General features: G+C 46.1%; 1 non-coding gene across 1 annotated transcript; it reads right to left on the bottom strand.

The window, feature by feature from the left end:
- Positions 1–7,515: 7,515 nt before the first annotated feature.
- Positions 7,516–7,588, bottom strand: TRNAF-GAA (transfer RNA phenylalanine (anticodon GAA)). Its single transcript has one exon. It is a non-coding gene; the product is annotated as a tRNA-Phe (tRNA).
- Between the last annotated feature and the right edge of the window lie 710 nt (positions 7,589–8,298).

The following is an 8,298-nucleotide window of genomic DNA, read 5'->3' as shown; positions in this document are numbered from 1 at the left end:
CTGGGGTGACCAAGGTCTTTCCTGCATTAAATACCTAAAACTGAGGAGAAGATCTGCCCCAAGGAGCCTCGGGCAGCAGTCCATGACCTGGGAGCCAACTCTTCACCATCCATACGGGAGTCCAGCTGTTCCTAAGAGCTCAGCTGAACTGTCAGCTTTTCCGAAAACTGAGCTTAGAGCTGCAAATCCATCCCTGCCTGCCTTTTGCAGTGGGAGCTGCTTGGATTTTGAAAGGCACAGGGTCCTAGTTCACCTGGTGAACATGATGTTGTGCATGACTTATACCATGTTGGTCTTTAGATAGCAGATATGAGGATCAGGGCAGTTCTTCCATTCAGGCCATCCAGCAAGCCCCTGCAACATTTAGAGTTAGGATTTCTTCTCTCTGTCTAAACAGTGTCCTAAAATGGGGTTTGATCATGTGTCATGCCAAAAAAAAAAGAAAAAAAAAAGAAAAAGACAAAAATTCCTCCTTCATATGCAGCGACTGTCCAGGACCTGCTCTGAACACTGAATGCTAAAACTGGAGAATAACAAAATACTTTTTGGCTCCAGCTCAGTTCCTCAGAGGTACTAAAGTAAATAGATAGTCAAAATACCTTTGAAGGGTCTTGGCTTTAGTATCTATGGCTGATTAATTAATTGCAATGTAGATTGTTATTTGGGCTGTTAAGTATTTGGGCTGTTAACTTTTGGGGCAACGGGCTATCCTTTATTTTTGGTTTGAATAGCAAAGTCTAATTTTATTTGTGACTGCAGGGTGCTAGTGGAGGAAAAGGAAAGAACATGAAGCACTGCTCATTACAAGTGGAAGTAGGCTATTTAAATATGCAAATTGTGTTCAAAAAAGCCCAGAGAAAGAGGGCTGTGGAGCTCCTGCTGTCGCTTATGAGATACGGAGATTTTTTTTTCATTTCCCTGCCCAGGGTGAGATTCAGTCTGGGGCAAGAGTGAATACTCTTCTGTCAGCCTTTGGGAGCACCCAGGAGGTGACAGATTGGGGAGAGTTTGGTAGTCCATGCAGAAGGGTGGGTGGATTTCAGTTTGGTTCCCAACAAGCATTTGCAGCCCAGAAAACATCCTCGGCAAAGCTCTGCAAATTCAACTAAGTAGAAGTACGAGAATCCAATACAGGAGTGATTTTAATTACTAGATAGTATGTAAGGCTTTAAACTACACTTAGATCATCTTTTTAAGCTACTTGGCTTGTGCCACAAGGGTTGGAAACTTCTCTTTTGCTTCGGTCTGCAGAAATTCAACTGTGTCCTATAATCCCTCATTACAAGCAATTGGAAATGTCTAGAAGAAAGCCTGCCCTGCTGAGTTTTTTCATGGGAAAAAAAAAAGCAGAACTGCGAATACTGCAGGCCCCAGGGAAGCAGAAAACAGATAAAATTAAAAATGAACAGACAGTAGAAACAAATGCAAAAATGTCTTCCTAACAAGAAATTTCACCACCCATGGTCAGAAGATGCTGGACAGGTCTCTCATCCCCCAGGGATTGTGGTGGAGTTGATTCCAGGCTCCCATTTCTTTCACCCTGACACGGGGAAACTCCTCGAGTCATTTTGAGTCAGTGTCTCTGCCTCCGATATTTTCATGCCAGCCTGGTTACGTGGGTGATTCTCTGCTCTAGTTTTCAAGCAGAAGTTCTCACAAATTGACAGAGGAGGTTTTGGCACCTCCACAGGGGGAGAGAGAGAGAGGGAGAGAGAGAGAAGTATATGGAGGAGGAGGAGAAATGAAATGGGCTTTTGAAAACCATAAAATTAGCATAGAGAACGGCGGCAGCTTTTCTTTACTCGGACTGAGTGAGAGGCAGTACAGTTGCCTGCTGATTTTAAAGCCACCCCATTAAAGATCCTGATGGGTGGCCACAGATGTGCTGGATTGTCTGTTGCTTGAGGAAAGCTAGCTTTGCAGCTACAGTGCCAACCTGAAAGCTTGCAAAAGCAGAGTTCAGACTTTACCTTGGCTACAGATTTGCCACACAAGCTTGCTAGCGTTGGAGCCAATAAGGAAAAAGGAGGGGAAAAAAAAAGGCATATGTAAATAAAACCAGGACCAGAAGGCTTGCAAAGCCACTGAGGGCGCGGGTTTTTTTCAGCCCAAAGATTTTTAGGCCTTAAGGTCTCAGATCATCACTCTGGCTTTAAACATTTAACTGAAGTTTCTAAGTTAAGAGCTCCTTTTTTTTCCCCAGCCTCTCAGGATAGTCAGTAGAGGTGAAAATCAGCTCCTTTGCAATTTCAGTGCTTCCCTGCAGAAAGAACTGTTAGCTCAGGGTTTGGAGAGGCAGTCGGCTTTCCCCACTACATAGATTAGCACCTCTCAGCTGCTTGATATTTCTGGAGCAAATGTGAGGTACCCGCACACAACCTTAGCCCTACCATGCGCTCAGGCAACACAAATTACCTTGTATTTGTTACGGACTGCAATTCATAGGCACACAGCTCAAGTGCTTGCAGCTCTGCTCAAGTGTTTGAGCACTTGGCTTGTAAAGTTTGCGTAACTGTATCTACGCTACCCTTAGGGAAGGGTCTTGGCATCTAGAAAATATAAATCCTGAGCCTCTGATAGCTCTCTGGAACTGAAATCACTCCAGGAGATGAGCTCCTAAAAGCAGGTTTTCAGCTCTCTTGATCCTGGCCAGCACCAGCCATTGAGTCTGCAACAGGACAGAGAGAGCATTTGCTTCTCGCTCAGGACCAAGTCCTTACCAAATTCATGGATGGCATATGGTCACCCAAGAAGATGAGGGAGCCTTTCTTTCCTCAAGTCTTCTCAGTTGTGGCTGGCTGAGAAGTGACAATATAGAAAATCTTTTTCTTGCCAGCCCTGTAAAGGTTCCTGCGTTGGTGCGCGACAGGGGAAACAGTGACACAGTACAGCGGGAGCCTGGAGCTGCATGCTAGGACCTTCCCAAAGATTTTTTTGCAGGGGAGCAGGACTCGACATCAAGAGACCATACCTCTAGAAACACAATTTACCAGCTTGTGCATGTGTTGATAAGGAATCCAATTGACACATGTAGGAGTCAGCATCCTTGGCATGACCTGTAAGAGCCTCAGCTATGAGTGGTGGGAAGTGAGCCATGACTTCCCCAGGTGGGTCAAACATGTCCTCTTGGAGGAGATCAAACATAAACAAGGCAAAAAAATGAGACAGGAGACGTCAGGAGAAGGAAGCAAAACACCGCAAACATCTCAACACCTGCAAATATGCCTGTAGCCACCTGCAGCATTAATCCCCCAGCAGTGCTGGGGGATCTGTCCCATTCCAGAGGTGGCGACTGTCTAGATAAATAGTTATAAAATGGTCTTACACACTGTAGCCAAGTCAAGCAGTGTTTGCAAATGTGGAAGAGAGGTTTCCTGAGGAATATGCAATAGATTCATTAGTCTAAATGAGCTAAACTTTCTGGATGATCCGTTCCCCTCTATATCACAATGGTAAGAATGCTAACACACCTCTTTGAGCCCCCCTTGCCTCTCCCTTCTCCCATCTTACATACTCCCAGATCAGGTTCAGTCCAGAAAGTCCCTCTTAAAATGCAGCCATGGTATTTCACAGGATCCCCCGTCCTCCTCTCACCTCCTCCAGGGAGAGCTTGCTTTCCCCTCCAGGTGAACTTTTCCCTCGCTGCCGTTCAGGCTGGCTCCCTCTCGCAGGTGGGTGTACTCAGCCTGGAGCTGGCGGGCCAGCCGAGCTGAGGGGGCGGGCGGCACAGACAGCGAGCAAGTCAGTGCTCTGGAAATGTGTTACTAGTTATTCCTATTCCCTGCTGGAGGGTTTCTGCTGCCACTCCCAGCGACCACGACTTCCCTCCCATGTCCACCCCTCCCCGTGGCAGCCAACTTTGCCAGCACATATTATTGTGTGTGGGACAGGAGAAGAGCATTTGGGAAGGGGTAGAGGACCATCCAATGTAGAGTTGAAGAAAAGCTGAAAAATTAGATTACTGATCTTTTTCCCTCTCTGCCATGTCTCTTCATGAAACTGCTCGCTTTTAATTAAACTTTCCACAGGCTAGTTTGAGAGCAGACCAGCTGCAGGCACACAGCCTGTCCAGTGGGCACGCACATAACTGGGATTCGAGTGAATGTGGGTCTCTATGTGAATACAGGAAGGGAAGAAAGATGGCCTTAAATCAATTCAACTTGCTGGAGATTGGTTTGGGGGCACCTCTATCTTGTCCCTGCTTCCATGTGATGGACACTTCTCTTGTCAAAGTGAGCAAGGGCACCAGAAGTATCCGCAACCAGTAACAGACCCCATCAACCAACAATTACCAAAATGATCAAGGAAGAGTTTTAACTGTTTTAGACAAAATCTTCATGGACAGATGCATCAGGGTTATTAAACACGGTAGCACCAAGGCAACTGGCAGCTGAAGATGTCTCAACACCTCTGGTTTTGGCAGCTGGGATAACCAAAGGAAAGGTTGTTCCACAGCTCTCTGTATCAGAGATTTTCTCAAACCACCTTCTGCTGATTGACCCAGGGTTTGATGGACCTGTGGCCATCCACTCCACTCCTGTGGAGCCAAAGTTGTCTCTTTCAATGTTTTGTTCTCAATTAGAGAGCTGGAATGGCTGGAGAACAAAATGGCAAAAAGAGCTTTTTCCCTAGTGAATAACGCGACCAAGTGTTGTTTCTCACTTTGCCCTCCCTAGAAATAACTAGCTGCAGGCAAAGGGCAAGGTCAGAGCTATCTCCTTCCCTGTTCCACTTGCTCAAGGGATCTGACTCCCTCCTGGCAGTTGGTTTTAGCCAGAATTATACCTATTCTGTAGGGATGGAGATCCCTTGATGTAACCCACTCTTCCATCCCATGTCACTGTCTACCGTGGTCATGGGCTGATGCCAGCGAGAGTCAGGCATGATGGTCTCTTCTTAGTAAGACCAAAAATCTATAGAAAATAACATCCCACGTTGGTCCTACCTTCCCCTATCCCCTATGCCTGCTGTTGTTCTCCAGGTCCTTCATCTTTGTCAAGGAGGGCTGATGACATGGCAGTCTTCGCATGACATTAATTAGTTTATGGAAGCTGGTACTGCTGGATGCTTAAAGGTAAGCAAGCAGTGTCCAAGGAGAGTTTTGGGCTACAATCTCAAAAGCAAAGAGGAATACAGCAGCTCCAAAAGTAGGCTAAAACCTACACGTTTCCCTGGGTTTTGTGGCTTATACAAGATCTCAGCTTTTCTTTAAAAAAAAATTAAAAAAATATTTGGGGAAGGAGAATGGAGAAGAGAAGGTTTTGATTCATCATGCCTTCTTCATCCACTCTGTTACATCTAATGAAACCTGAGCACCCTCAGTGTGATCAGCCACTGTGACAACAGGGACGGTTGTGCAGCAAAATGAAAATTAGGGATGGGAAGGTGGTACCCAACCGCCACATGTGGTAAACCCCCTTTCCTAGAAGACCCACTACAAGACTTTTGTGGCAGCTGCTGCCCTTTCCGAAGGACAGGAAAAAGAGCTCGCTGAGAGCTGCTGTATACTGACTGGTAGAAACCTTTGAGTTTACAGCTAGCACACATCCTTAACCAGTTTAAACCCATTCCTTATAATGTTTCCTTCTAGCTCAACCACATGCTCTTCATCCATGGTATTTATCTCTTCCAGATACACACCCCCCACACACTCAACCTCTCCTAGCCTTTTCCATGATAGGCAAAATGTTCCAAGTTTTTCTCATCTCCATTTATGTGACAGACTCTCCCTTTCCAGATGAATCCCAAAGTCCTTCTTGGCCATTTAAAATAGTCTATTTCAATGGTGACCCAGGCTTCAGCAGTCTTTTACATCATCTCCAGTCCATCATCCTTTTTCCTACACTGTTGCCTCGTTATTTACCTCATCTTTCACTGTTCTTTTGAGATGAGCTGTCCTTTCTTATCGCTCCCCCCTCCCCATTTCCGATCAAGTTTGAGGTAAATTCACCTGAAAGCCATAGGAGTTCCTAAGGAACAGTCTCCTGAGCACAGCTCAGTGACGCTGATGCCAGCATTATGCCAGCTGTGTTTTCCTGGATAGCATGACTGTTCGCAGTTCTTGCAAATAAAAGGAATTAGAGAAAAAGAGGACTTGAGAGATGTGTGAGTAATACAGCATCATCCGTGGGGACACATGGTGGGATAACGGACAAAAACAAGCTGGGAACACAGAGTACTTTCACCTGTAAGATAACTCTCACCACACTTGGGGAAGGTAAGGGAAGGCAGGTGTCACTGCTACAGCTAGGGAAACTGAGGCATAGCAATGTAATTTGCACAGATCGTTCAGCTGGTTTGAGGGACAGCATAAGCTAAGGCTGTTTATGCTTTGTTGTGGGTTGCAGCTGTCTGAATTATGCAATAAAGCTTAATTTAATTGCGTAATAGGAAGACAAGACTATGAACTCCATCAATTAGCTGGTAAAAGGACCCAGAGCAATTGGGTGTTCCAGCGCATTTGGACTTGATGTCCCCAGCTTGGCTCTTCTTCACCTCGCTGCTCTTGCCCTCATTAACAGCCAGCATCCCAGAGAAGCCTTTTCCCTTTCTTGTAGACAAATGTGACTCAGTATTGGCTCTAGCTCATCTGTGGGGCTGCCCTTGAGTCTGCTCCAGGACCACCCGACCAAGGCTGAACACCAAGAGCACCCTGCTACCCAAGGACACTGTCACAGCAAAGTGATCTCCATTTGCAGAGAGCTGGCATCCGTTCCACCCGCTGACTTTCCCACCTCCAAAGAAGGCTGCAGCTCAGTGAGGGGAACAAACATACCATAGAAGGGAAGCGATCTCTGCCAAGCACTGCAGAAATGGGACACAGATGGTGTCTTAAATGAGAACGGAAGTTTATTTGGGGGCTCTGTGCGTGACGTAGCGTTGCAGATCTTGCAACAGATGACAGACATTAGGATTTCAGAGCGGGCGATAAGATAATTTTGAAGCAGTCTCTGTCCACAGAGTTATTAGCTTGTCTGAAAAAAAAAAGAAAAAAGAGAAAAAGTTGAACTCAATAAATGGTTCTGTAAGGATAGGAATGTATAAACCTGCTTTTATTTATATATATGTCTGGTTCTTCTGATACCCTAATCTTAATCACAGCTGTTTGTTGGCTGTTTGGTCAGCCCGTATGGTTGTGTTGATTGGCCAGGTGTCCACTGCTAATGGAAATACTTGAGGATGACATTAGCCTTGCTTTTCCCTGCTGTAGGCATAAACTTGTGTCTTTCTCCTCTACACACAGAATGTTTGGAAGGGACCTCTGGAGGTCGTCTGGTCCAACCCCCTGCTCTAACAGGGCCACCTAGAACCAGTTGCCCAAGACCACATCCAGGCGGCTTTTGAATATTGGAGAATGGAGACTCCACAACTTCTCAGGGCAACCAGTCCCAGGTCTCTCATCCTCTCCTCATATGAAAGATGCTCCAGTCCCTTCATCATCTTCACGGCCCTTTGCTGGGCTCTCTTCAGTAGCTCCATATCTCTCTGGGCACAAAAAAAACTACAGGAAAACACTGCTGAAGCCCGGGCTTGAACCAGGGACCTTTAGATCTTCAGTCTAACGCTCTCCCAGCTGAGCTACTTCAGCCCTGCTGTGGCACTAATTTTCACAAAACCTGTTGGAACATAATTATCTTTCAGCCTTTTCAGACAAGAGTAGTTGACATTAGCTTGTGAGTCAAAGAAGTTGCTTCAGGGAACAGGATACAGACAGACTGGGCTCAAAAGCAACGGTCCAATCATCCGCACCAACACAGGCTCCTTGCCAATGTACACCACCTCTGTATGTGTGTATGATTTTAATAACAGCATGACTCTGGAGGATGTAGAGAAGCGGAGTAAGGGAAACAAAACAAGTGTTCCTGAAGGGCTGAGAGAGGAGTACAGTTACCCTGAGATTAGAGAAGGGATCTGTCGCTCACAGGTCCTTGCAAGGAAAATAACGAGACAGAGCTAGGTCTCTATAGATGCAAAACTACAGATGAGGAAGCTGAATGTGAAGTGACAAGGGTGACAGAAGATGAGGAGACAGACAGATTGATTGTAGGGAGGGCTCAAGAGGTGACTGTGAATGGAAAAAGAGTAAAAGGGACAGGCAAACCTAGACTGCTCTCTCTGTGCTGCTGGTGTTGAAGAGTCCATCTTGTCTCATTCCTCAAACCCTCTTTGTTTTTAGTGCTGTTTAGGGTGTCAGACATGGATGCCAGTTGTGTTGGCTAGTGTTATTTTCTTCCACAGGGTTAGACTTGCCTGGGATGCCACAGCCATTCCTTGGTCCACGGCACATGCTTCTAATTG

This window comes from Aptenodytes patagonicus, chromosome 2, assembly GCF_965638725.1.
Source record: "Aptenodytes patagonicus chromosome 2, bAptPat1.pri.cur, whole genome shotgun sequence".
NCBI classification, from domain to species: Eukaryota; Metazoa; Chordata; class Aves; order Sphenisciformes; family Spheniscidae; genus Aptenodytes; species Aptenodytes patagonicus.
This window is presented reverse-complemented; position numbering and strand designations above follow the sequence as displayed.